Source organism: Tupaia chinensis, unplaced genomic scaffold, assembly GCF_000334495.1.
Source record: "Tupaia chinensis unplaced genomic scaffold, TupChi_1.0 Scaffold000237_1, whole genome shotgun sequence".
NCBI classification, from domain to species: Eukaryota; Metazoa; Chordata; class Mammalia; order Scandentia; family Tupaiidae; genus Tupaia; species Tupaia belangeri.
This window is the reverse complement of record NW_006159715.1, coordinates 3,801,785-3,813,871: the sequence shown is the minus strand read 5'-3', so window position 1 is coordinate 3,813,871 and position 12,087 is coordinate 3,801,785.

The following is a 12,087-nucleotide window of genomic DNA, read 5'->3' as shown; positions in this document are numbered from 1 at the left end:
AAATAATTGCAAATGGAGTCCAATAGATAGAGCCTCTGGGACCCACTTAAAGCCAGGAGCACATAAAGGAGCAATTTGTATTCAGCCAATTGTCTTAAACTGTTTTAGATTTCAGACAAAGGGTGAAATGAATCATGAAATTAAATTAGTTTCTCTTGGCTCTTGTAAATTAAAAAAATGGGTGAGTTATGTATTGCAGGGTGTTTTGTGAGGTTCATTCCTCCTCCAAAGGGTGGGTCAAACAGAGATCCAGGGAGTTGGAAAAAGACGTGAGGCGCTGATGTCATGTTTAGTGCTGAGTTCATTATGGGCTCACAAAGCTCTAGTAGCACTTACAAGGTGTTTCCTTCCTCTTGGAGCTTATAACACATGTGGAGAATACTTACAGAACACTTCCTGACTCTCAGAACCCACAGTGCACAGAGCTGGGCTGAGATGAGATGAGCCAAGACTGTGTCAAACCAAGGAAGTCAAGGCTCACCAGGCTGAACCAAGGCTTAGCATAGCATGGGTAGCTAGCTGGCTGACCAGGTGTTCCTTTTTCTCTTAAAGGGGATCCAGACGATAGTGGTTCATTGTCAAAACCAAACTGTCACACATACATGTGAGTTACATTTAATGGCACAAAACAGCAAAGTCATAATTATACATCAACTGCACAAGTATAGTATAGCTAATAACATAAGTTGGCTTTCAAGTATGATAAGAAGTGAGAAAGCCAGATTAAACAAATCTGACTCTATTTGCAATACACTGGGAGTCAATAGACCTTTTACTGTCTTATCTACCAAAGAACTCTCCCTCACTTGTCTGGTGGTTGGGGACAGATATGTCACTTAAAGGGGAATTTGAACCTCAGAAAGGAGACAGGAAGGTACAAGTTAGCAAACAAATTAATGTTCCTTCTCTCCAAGATGTAACTTTGGGAGCAAGAGAATATTTGTACTAAATCATCAGATTATTGGGAGCAGAAAGATCAGAAGATGATGCAGTTTTGTGTCGCTCTTCTAGGGATTTTTTTTTTAGATAAATTTCAAGATAACATTTTGAGCCAGCCTATGATATGGTGGTTAAGGTGGATGGATCTCATATGGCTCACTTTGCCAGTCTCAGATCCAGCAGCCTAAGGAACACACCGAGCACATACACATACAGGTCCAAACTATCAAAATGAAGAAGAAATGGAGGAGAAGGGATTGTGTCATGACCATTCCTTATGGGGACATGGTGCTTTTTCACTCCCCCCTCTGTCTCTCTGTCTCTGTTTTTTTCTGGTGAGTATACATGCCCTTTGGAAAATTCAAAAAAAAAAAAGTGAAATCTTGCGGACTACTGACTAGTGCCATAGTATTCGTGGGCTTATATTATATGTTTTCATAACATGAATCCAAAGGTTAGCTTCCATCAAGATGCATTTGCTTGACTTTTCACTCAGGGCCTCTGAGATCACAAGTAGAAGGACAAAATATCTACTCTGTGCAAGTAAACAAAGCTTTCATAGGAGCTCTTAGAATATTATTTGACAGATTTCTAGTTTGGTATGATATCATGATATCAAGGTGGAAAACACATTCCAAGCCTGCCCAATGTCTTTGGTGTGTGAGAGGTGACCTCGAATCTTTAAAGGTTGTGCTGACGAAACAGCAGAAACCTAGTGTTAGCATAGTTTCCTGGTTCCAACACTCATTCCTGTTCACTAACGATTTTATTGACATTACATTATGCAATTAGCGCTGTGCTTTAAGCCATATTGAATTCAATGAAGTAAAACAAGTCTCTGCTTTCAGGAATTTGCCATCTCACAGAGAGCTAACTATACATCTATAAAGAAAATCTCAAATACAAAGTAAGGGTAAAAGGGGATTAATTCAAAAGACACTGGAAGCAGAGTAGTTAGTACATAGGGAATCTGAACAATTAGCCATCAGATTTTGGAATAAAATGGCCCACTGAGAGAAAAAGAATCTGAGTGACCCAGTCTTGTTACAGAATCTCATTCAAAGGAACCATAGCCAAAAGAAACTAGAAAGCAATTCCAAACTTTGCTATTCTCTCCTGAAGGACAAATGTGAAGAAATACAAAACTGTAACTATAGTTCTTTAAATTATTTTTTTCTTCCTCCTAGTTGTCCTACATCTAGAGAGGCTAATTTTCTCAAACCCTAATTCTTCCCACAGCTATCAGGAAGGTCCACCTCACCCCATTTCTCCAGGCCTGTGTCTGCCTAACCACTCTCTTCCTTTGGCAGCATAAAATCCAGGAGCAGGACACTGGATGATAGAACTGTCTTTAGAGAATAAAGAAAGGAAGGAACTGGAATAGGCAACAACAAAACACAAATTTTCTTTAGCAGTTAACTAGAAGAGAGTGGATCACCTGTAGAAAGCACTTGAAGCTACTCAGTATCAGGTATGGTCAGAGAGCTAAGACACCAGCAGCAATGTCTCTCAGAAGAAAATACTCGTATTTAATTCCAATTTATACTGTGATTTAGCCAAATTAACCTAAACTACCTGTATTGTATTTAATGAGATTAAGTACGATAGTCAAATAAATGTATGCTCTATAACACATGCCATAAAAATATAGTCATGTGCACCAAAATGGCTAACAAAATGACAGGGATAAATCCACAAATATCAATAATGGAAGAACCAGCAGTTGGCATAATGGCTATATCATTGGATCCCATGTAGTTTACCATGATTTGAGTCCCAGACCCGGCGACTTAAATTCATGTTAGGCGCATGTGCATGCATGCCCAAGATCCCAAGAAGAGAATGGAGGAGAAAGGATTGTGGCATGACCGTCCCCCCTGAGGGGTGATTTCTCACTTTCTGTCTCTCTCTCTCTCTGTGTGTCTTTCTGGTGAGTGCATGTGCCCTATAGCAAAAACCTCTCTCTCTCTATATATATATATATTTATGTATATATATCAATAATAATACTGAATGTTAACAAATTAAATTCTCCAATTAAAAAACACAGGCTGGCTGAATGGATATAAAAACTTAAACTGTCTATTTTTTGTGTACAAGAAATGCACTTCATGAATAAAGACTAAAGTGAAAGGCTGGAAAAAGACATTCCACACAAATGGAAATTTAAAAAAAAGAAGCTAGAATCACAATACTGATATCAGACAAAATAGGCTTTAAGACAAAAACATAGACGGCGGGCAGCTGGTGGGAAAGGGCCACTGGACTCCCAGATGGCCGACCACAGTTTGAACCCCAGACCTAACGGCTTGCTTTCTCAGTTTCTCTCTCTCTCACTCTTGTCTCTCTATGGTCAAATAAATAAAGTTAAATAAAATCATTCTAAGTAAAACGAAGACAAAAATTGTAAGAAGAGGCAAAGGAGGACATTATAGTATTAAAAGGGCTAATTCACCCAGAAAATATGACACTTACAAATATCTGTGCACCCAACACTGGAGCACCCAAACATGTGAAATAAAGACTGCTAGATCTACAGGGAGAGAGAGTTTGCAACACACTGAGTAGTAAGAAAGCTCACCTGCTTCTGAATTCCCTGTCAGTATGTGTGTGCTCCCTAGTCGTTTGCTTTGATTCCCGTTGACCTTGCTCTGTAAAGGTGGGATAACAATCAGCAATTCTTTAATAAAAAATCATGTTTGAAAAAATGAATAAATTTTAATTCGTTATCTTATTTACTTCTAAATTGGGAAAAGACTTATCATTATTTAACTTCTGGCGTAAGTTCACGAAACACTGACGTTCCTCTAATTAGAGCAAGAAGAGCTGGAAATGGAAATCCAGTGTCATGCCAACCTGGGAGAGCCTGCAGAGACCCAATTGACACACTCATCTGCTGAGGAGAAAATAGAGAGAAAGCAGTTGGGCGTTCATCTTTTGTAGAGAAGGCCAAGATAAAAATTTGCATGTGCTTTTCCAGCACTTCCTGAAGGAGTGGCATGAAGGAGTTATTCACCACCCCACATAACTATCACCATTGACAGTAAAAATACCCTTGGGAATAATAAATTTACTTTCTGTTTCATATATCAGTCTCCTGTGAGTTCCTATGAGATTTTTGTGGTTAGTATAAGTCAATTCCTCTGAATCAGATAAAATTCAGTTTTAAAGCTGCTAACTTGAAGGCCAGACCTTAGACTATGGTTGATCCAGTTCACAAAAAAAGCCTACTCTTGAGGCCCAGTCCACACAGCCAGCTGACCACGCACTGTGGCCTCATCACTTGTGAGTTTACTCAGCAAGTGACCAGTAGGGTTGTTCAGAGAATTGCAATGTCTAGCATTACTCTCAGCATATAATTATATTCAAAAACCTTTGTTGAAATCATCTTTTTTTTATTTATTCATTTTTTAAAGTCCATTTGTGGTTGAGAAGTTAGAACTTAAAGAAAGAGGAAGCATCAAATATAAGATGTTAGGGAGCAAAAAGGAAGTAAAGGTGAAAATGCAGAAGTCATGCTTAGGGATAAGAAAACGGTCTGTCTGGGATGGAGAATGAATAGTGTGTGTGTATGTTGAGGATGGGAAGCAGAGTTGAAGAGCGAAATACCAAAGAGACTGAAGAAAGGAGCTAGTGTCCCACCCTGTCACCCACCCTGGCAGGAGACTAAGAGCACAGCTGGGGCCATCATAGAATGGCCTGGGATGGGTACTTTCTCCCTGTGCTTGCACTAACCTGAACTGTCCTTCTGTCTCTGCTCATTCCAGCCTGTTGCAGCCTAGGAAGTAGAGGAAGGCATGTGCTGGGTTTCCCTAAAGCTGCCTATGGTTTCTTTTTATTTTTAGAGGTTTTTGCTATAGGACGCATGCACTCACCAGACAGAGAAAGTCAGAGAGACAGAAAGCAAGAAATCACCCCCCAGGGGGGATGGCCACGCCACAATCCTTTCTCCTCCATTCTCCTCTTGGGATCTTGGGCACGCACACACATGCGCCCGGTGTGAGATTTCTATTTTTTTTTTTTTTTGGAGAGGTTTTTGCCATAGGGCACGTGTGCTCGCCAGAGAGACAGAGAGACAGAAAGCGAGAAATCACCCCCAGGGGGGATAGCTATGCCACAATCCCTTCTCCTCCATTTTCCTCTCGGGATCTTGGGCACGCACGCACACGTGCCCAGCGTGAGTTTTCAGCCATCAGGTCCAGGACACAAACCGTGGTTGACTACATGGGAGTCCAGTGACATAGCCATTAGGCTAACTGCTGGCTCCCCAGCATGAGTTTTAAGCCACCGGGTCCAGGATGTGAACTGCGGTCAACTACATGGAAGTCCAGCGACATCGCCCTTATGCTAACTGCTGGTCTCAGCTGCCTATGGTTTCTTTATCAGGCAGGAGATTGGTGTCATCCTGTCCATTCTGGGTCCTGAAACATGCTTATGCCAGGCCTGCCTCTAGCATTTTGGGGGCCCAGGGTATGAGTACAAAGGAAGGTCCATGCCCCAAATGACCAAAAGTTTAAGAGCCATAATATAAGCTATGTCCCAGGCCCAGCCCCTGTTTCCATCCAGCATCTCACAAGCTTCTTCCCAAGGATCGCCTGGTAACTGAAAGACTAAATGAGCCAGCTCTACCTTCTGAGAATCTGGTGGCCCATATTCAGAACTCCTGGGTGATGACTAGACCCAAATCCATGATGGAGACTGATCTGGCCAAGTTGCTCAGAGAGTCTAGATGGTTTTCCCAATTCCATTCTATACTTTTCCACTCAAAATCTGCAGCAGTTCTAACACCTTATAAAATTATTAATATATCACATGAGCAGTAAAAACAGAAGAAGCACACTTATCTGGGAACCTGTTCTACCCAGGTCCACAGACACTCACCTCAGGTGCTGTAGGGTGACCACCATTAAGCAAGAGCAGCAACTCTTTCTCTGGTTTCCTCAGACCCAGGCTGGGATTTCTTTAATACCTTCTCAGCCTGTATTTACAAGATCTCGGGACCATATCCTACTCTGGCATGGGGAGCCCAGCGTATGTGTCCAACTCTGGTAATTCATGATTACTCAGTTGGTTCAAAATAAACAAACAAACAAACAAAACTTTCCTACTAGACCACAAAGACAGAAGTGTTTGCATTTCAGTGTTTGTAACATGCTGGCCCCACTAAAGCGAAGCTCAGGGAAGGGACCCCTGTTGCCTAGGCTTAAGAGAAATTCTGCCCACTACAATGTAGCTACCTGGAATTTCCAACTTAGCAGGAATTTTCGCAGAGGAAACCTTGCAGCCAAGTAAGATTCAGGCTTATATTGGACAATGAGAATAATGAACAAGTGGACCTTAAGTTGTGACTGTGACTAGCTCAGAATGGGACCAGCAAATTAGAACCAATGTGTCTTGAGCTCAAACTCTGACATGTACTCCCAAACCACCTCAAAGTCCTCAGCCTCCACTCCTGCCTGCTGTCTTTGTCCCCTGCCAGGGATCTGACTCACTAAAGACCCAGAAGCAAAGAAGTGGGCAGAAGTGCTATGTGGGCAAGGCCTGTTTCAGAGTACCAATTATCTTTCCTCTGCACTCAGACAAAGAAGCTAATTCTTATCCTGATTACAGGTCATCCTGAATCATGAGCAAACTATTGGGATTTCACAAATAGCTCACGCATTTCATTCTAGAAAGTCAAACTCAATCAACTTCTTAGCAAGTCATCAAGCTTGATGCATAGATTGTGGGACTAAAATAACAGCAGCACCACTTGAAAGTTCTATCTGCCGTTTCTCTCTGAGGGGTACAAAGAATAAGATGCTGAGAAGGGAGCTCAGCACCAGGAGACAAAAGACATCACACCTGTCGGAGTGGGAAAGTGGAGAAAAGAGAAGAAGGCTCAGGTGTACCTGATTAGAGGCTGTGGGTGCTGAAAAGCTGGAGATGGGCTAATTGGAAGCAGCCACCCTCCGTGATTGGTTAGGGATGCATACTTAGCTTTCTCTAGTTGGTCCTAAGTTAGAAATAGGAACAAAAACTAGAAAAGCAGTCTGTTACTAAGAAAAGTCATTTTGAGCCAATTGTTACAGAAATGGTTTATCTTCCTGGATATCACTAGAGATAGCAATCTAATTTTCTGCAAGCCCAGTTTATAGCAGGCTGTCTTCCTGGGTTCTTTATTGCAGATACATGGATTGGTTTCCTGGTCAAGATGCTCAAGTTATAGTCAAGGTTCTATGGTCTGACCACTACCTGTTTGTATGTCTAGTCTCACTTCCCACTGCTATTCCTACTCCTTTCCTCATCCAATTTGCCCTGGGCTGGTTTCCATTGCCCACTGCTCATGAACTCTTTCCAACCTGGGTCTCCACGAGAAGAGAGACATCTGTCTGGTACTACCTCCTTATCTCTACAACATGCTGTGAACAGGGCCCTGGAGTCCCAAAATCTGGGTTCCAGGTCTTAGCTGACACTTATTAGCTGTCTTCTTTAGTTGCATAGTATGTCCTAATAGAGTTATTATAATAATTAAATTAGTTAATAAATGGAAAGCTTATAGCTTAGTGCTATTCAAAGTGTACATTATAGACCAAGGCAGTCTACAAACTGCTTGCTACCAGCCTGCAATGAGATGAGTATAAAGGTATAGTTAAACAGAGAATGTTTAGAAGATCATCAAATAAATTTTATTGGATTGATAAATTTTAAGGCAAGAATGAAGCTAATTTTCTCATTAAAGTTTTAAATTCTGGTATAAGTGACACTCAAAAGTGCATAAAAGACAGTATGGGGAGTAACTGTTTTACTCATAACTTTTTGTGAAGTTATGATTGTGAAATAAGAGATAAAAGTTATAGGTATAATAATGATTCTACTAATGTTGATTAACATGTATGATAATATCTTTAAATAGACTAATAAGCAGTATATTCATGGTGGGAAAATTCTTCCTGGTCAAGTTGCTGAAGTTATAGTAATAATACAGTTATTGAATGAATAAAATTTTTTTCAAAAAAATCCCTTATACATACATTTTCAATGAACAATATGTACAAATTTTGTAGTTTTCTTTTTTCTATTTAATTTCCTAATAATTTATTTGTATTTGGCTTTGCAAACACATTGATCTGCAACAAATTAGAAATTAGGCTAATAAAACTAGGCACTTATCACAGAAAGTCTAAGATACACTAACTTAGAATTCTGCCTGGCACATTGTAATGTAAAGCACATTTTAAAAAGTGCTAGGCACATAGTAAGTGTTCAGTGAACAGTATCTACTATTATTTCCATTTGAAAGATGAAGACTTGTAAGCAGATAGGGGTTCAGTAACTTCCCAGTGTCCTGGGTCCAAGGCTTCAGTCTGCTTGAGTCAGCCACATAAGACCTGGAAGTATCGGGGCCAGCAAGTGGCATGGTGGTTAAAGGCACTGGACTCCCACATGGCCAACCACAGTTCAAGTCTCGGACCTGGTGGCTTGCTTTCTCACTTCCTCTCTCTCTCTCTGTGTCTCTCTGATCAAACTGGAAAATAATAGTGATAATAATAATAAATAAAGTTAAATAAAATAATTCTTAAAAAAAAAAAAGACCTGGAAGTATCAGCCTCTCTGCCTGGGGTAAATTGACAGAAACAAGGAACCCTGCAGAAAATCCTGCAAGTCCAAAGCAGGAGTTGAAGATAAAGAGTTATCTCAGCCTGTCCCAAAATATCAATGGTGACAGAAGGAGCAAAGATAAAATGGGAGCTCCGAGAAATCACCTCTGGGTGCATTACCTGAGTATTGTAGCAACTCTGAGTAATACCCAACCAGATGTTGTCTTTGGAGGCCAGCAAAGTGCTTAGCAACCTGGCTGAAAAGAAAGAGTATTCAGGAACAGGAGATCTACTGGAGAGCGTAAGGTTTCTGGGCTTCCATAACTACCTCGACTTCCCCCCAAAGCCACAAAGTTAAGATATACCCTCCCAAAATCCAACACAATCCTAGGGAGACAAAAGAAGGAAGAGAGCTATTCAAGATACAGAGCGTTTTGGGAACCAGCAGTTAGTGTAATGGCTATGTCACTGGACTCCCACCTAGTCGACCACAGTTCGCGTCCCGGACCTGGTGGCTTAAAACTCACGCCGGGCGCGTGGGCGTGCGTGCACAAGATCCTGAGAGGAGAATGGAGAAGGGATTGTGGCGTGGCCATCCCCCCGGGGGGTGATTTTCACTTTCTATCTCTCTGTCTCTCTCTGTCTGGCAAGCACACGCACCCTATAGCAAAAAAAACCTCTCCAAAAAAAAAAAAGATACAGAGCGTTTTCAACTAACAGAAACTGAACTCCGCATAAAAGGAATAAGCTTTAGACTGAATTGGAGGTGCAGTTAATTTTCACCTATTACCCAGTGAGGCAACTAGAGACAGGGCTCATGAGACAGTTTCAATTATGGAAAAAATAATCTCCTTTTCACTCTGAGTTGTGACATGAGTTGAGCTTTTCCGCCTTGCTACAAGGACATCAGGAAAGAGATAGAAAATGAATTAAGGAACCTATGAACGTTGCTCAGTGATCTGTTTTCAGCTCCATCCCTTTGAGCTACTGTGAGAGCTGAACACCAGCATACAGCGCCAGGGATCTGATCAGCGTCCATCCCCACTTTTCAGCCCATTAGCCAATTCGAGGACGAGGGAAATTAAGTGCCTCAGTCCACAGCAAAGTAGGTTGGAATTTTCGGAACCCTGGGGGAGCATAACACCTTAAGGAAGGTGTCTACAACAGGCGGGGAGACAATGGGCAGGTGGGCACTACTTCCGAACTAATTAGCCTTGTCTTGGTAGAAGCATTTCTCTCCACCTGTGTAGCACTACTGCAACATTAATGGCAAAGGAAAGGAAGCACAAGCATTTTCCTCTGTGAAGGACAAATCTTGTTTTATGTCTTTCTACCTGCATTTTATTATATGGTTCATAACCTTTTTTTAAAGTCAGCCATATTTTAACCTTACATGTTATATATCTGAATGTTTTAAAGATTAACATAATAACAATGGCATTTCTAAAAACTCAACAAAGTTTTTAGCAAGATTCACTTTGTATGCTGTAGAAATGTACAGTGATTAAATGTAAAAAAGTAACAAAAAAATTTTTTTAAGTAAGGCATCCAGAGCTAAGGCTTTCCATATGTTGTTTGTAGTGGTTACATGTCTAAAAACATTTGTCAAAACTTGTTGAGCTATCTGGCCAAAAAGTCCGAATTTTCAGTATGTAAATTATGCTTCAACTAAAAATGTTAAGATTTACTTCTTAAATACCCCCCTAAATTTTAAGGAAATACGTAGTATTCTAAAAGACTTTTTTAGAAATAATTTTGAATTAACAACAGAAAAATTGTGAGAATAATACCAAGAACATTTTTCTCTGAACCCATTTGAAAGTAAGATATCTGTTTTGTTCAATTTCATCTAGAAATATTGGGACTTAACTATTCAGAAAAGAAGGAATGAAAGAAGAAAGGGAAAATAAGGGGAGGAGAGGGCAGGGAAGGTGAAGAAAAGAGGAAGGAAGAAGGAATGGAAAAAAAAGGAAAGGATGAAAATTAGCTTTCTATTATTACTGTAACAAACTACCACAAACTTAGTGGCTTAACACAATACACATTTATTTACTTGTAGTTCTATGGGTCAGAAGTTCAACATGGGGCTCACTGGCAGCTGAACTGTTTTTTGTTTGTTTTCTGGACACTTTAAGAGAGGATCTATCTTCTTGCCTTTCTAGTTTCTAGAAGCCACCTGCCTTCCTTAGCTTATGGCTCCTTTTTCCATCTTAGAAGCTGGCAGTAATATGGGTCCACTCCTCGCATCACTCTGACCTCCTTCTGTGCTTCCATCTTCCACTTTTAAGACCATTTATAATTGCATGAAACCCACCCAACTAACCCAAGACAATATCCCTATTTCAGGATTTTTAATCACATCTGCAAAGTCTTTTTTTGCCATATAAGCTAACATTTTCATAGATTTCAGGGATTAGGGTGTAGATATCTTTAGGGAATCATTTTTCTGCCCTGTGCCAAAAAAAAAGAAAGGTAAAAGGAAGGAAGAAGGGAAAGAAAGAGGAAGGCCTCATCCAAATGCTGGTGATGAGATTAGCTTCAGAGTCAGTCCTCTCTGATCCACCCCTTCCCTTAGGTCCCTTGAGGAACACTAAATCTCCTCTCTATCTGCACAGAGCCTCAGAGGTTCCATCTGCCTCAGAAAGGATCCTCACTGGAGTATGGGTACTTGAGTTGGACAAACTCAGAGGGCTTTGCCTGCCCTTTTGGAAAGACTCAAAGTGTTAGGGATAGGGCGGACCCTCCCCTCTGGAAACTGCTGGAGAGCACCTCACGGTCTGCCCAGCCTTTTGGATAAAACTTCTCTGGAAAGAGGCTGACTGGCCATGACATGATGGCATCTGCAATTTCATTCTGTGACCTTGGCCAAGCTAAGCTCATTAACCTTCAATTTTTTTAAAGGTCCTGATAATAATAATGCCTTCTTCAGAGGGCTGTTGTCAGTAGTAAGCACAAGTATCTGTCTCTAAAGCCTTAGGTGAAAGTTGGTTCTATTTCACTATCTTTAGCAAATACGATCTGCAAATGAGAAATGATGGTGAACAATTAGAGCGGTGGGAGGGAGGACTTCACTTCCTTTTTCACATGTCATGTAGGATCTCTACGGCCTCAGCCACAGCTGCATAGCTCTGAAATATCTGTCCATTGCTTGGCAAGACTTTGATTACCCCAACTTCTTTTGCATTCTTCATGAGCCTGAGATGAATGTGTCACAATCTTTTTAACACAACTAAACTATACTTACTGTAATTATGTGTAGAAGGATAATCACAACTTAGAGATATGGGACTGTCCAGGCTGTTTATTCTTGCACAAGCATCCAACAGAACAAGTGGCCAACGTGCAGATTTCCAATCCCTATCTTAAGCCAATTGTACCGGAAGTATTGTAGACTCCATAAGTCTTTTATATTTTCCTGATGCAAACTGATTCAAGAAACATTGGTTTCAAAAGATTACCTAATGGAGGGGGCCCTGCGCCGGCCCACCCGGGCCCGGCTGCGGGCCCCCACCACCCCTGGGACCCGCGCTGAGCGGGGTGGTGGGCCCCCCACCCAGGGCTCTGGCCA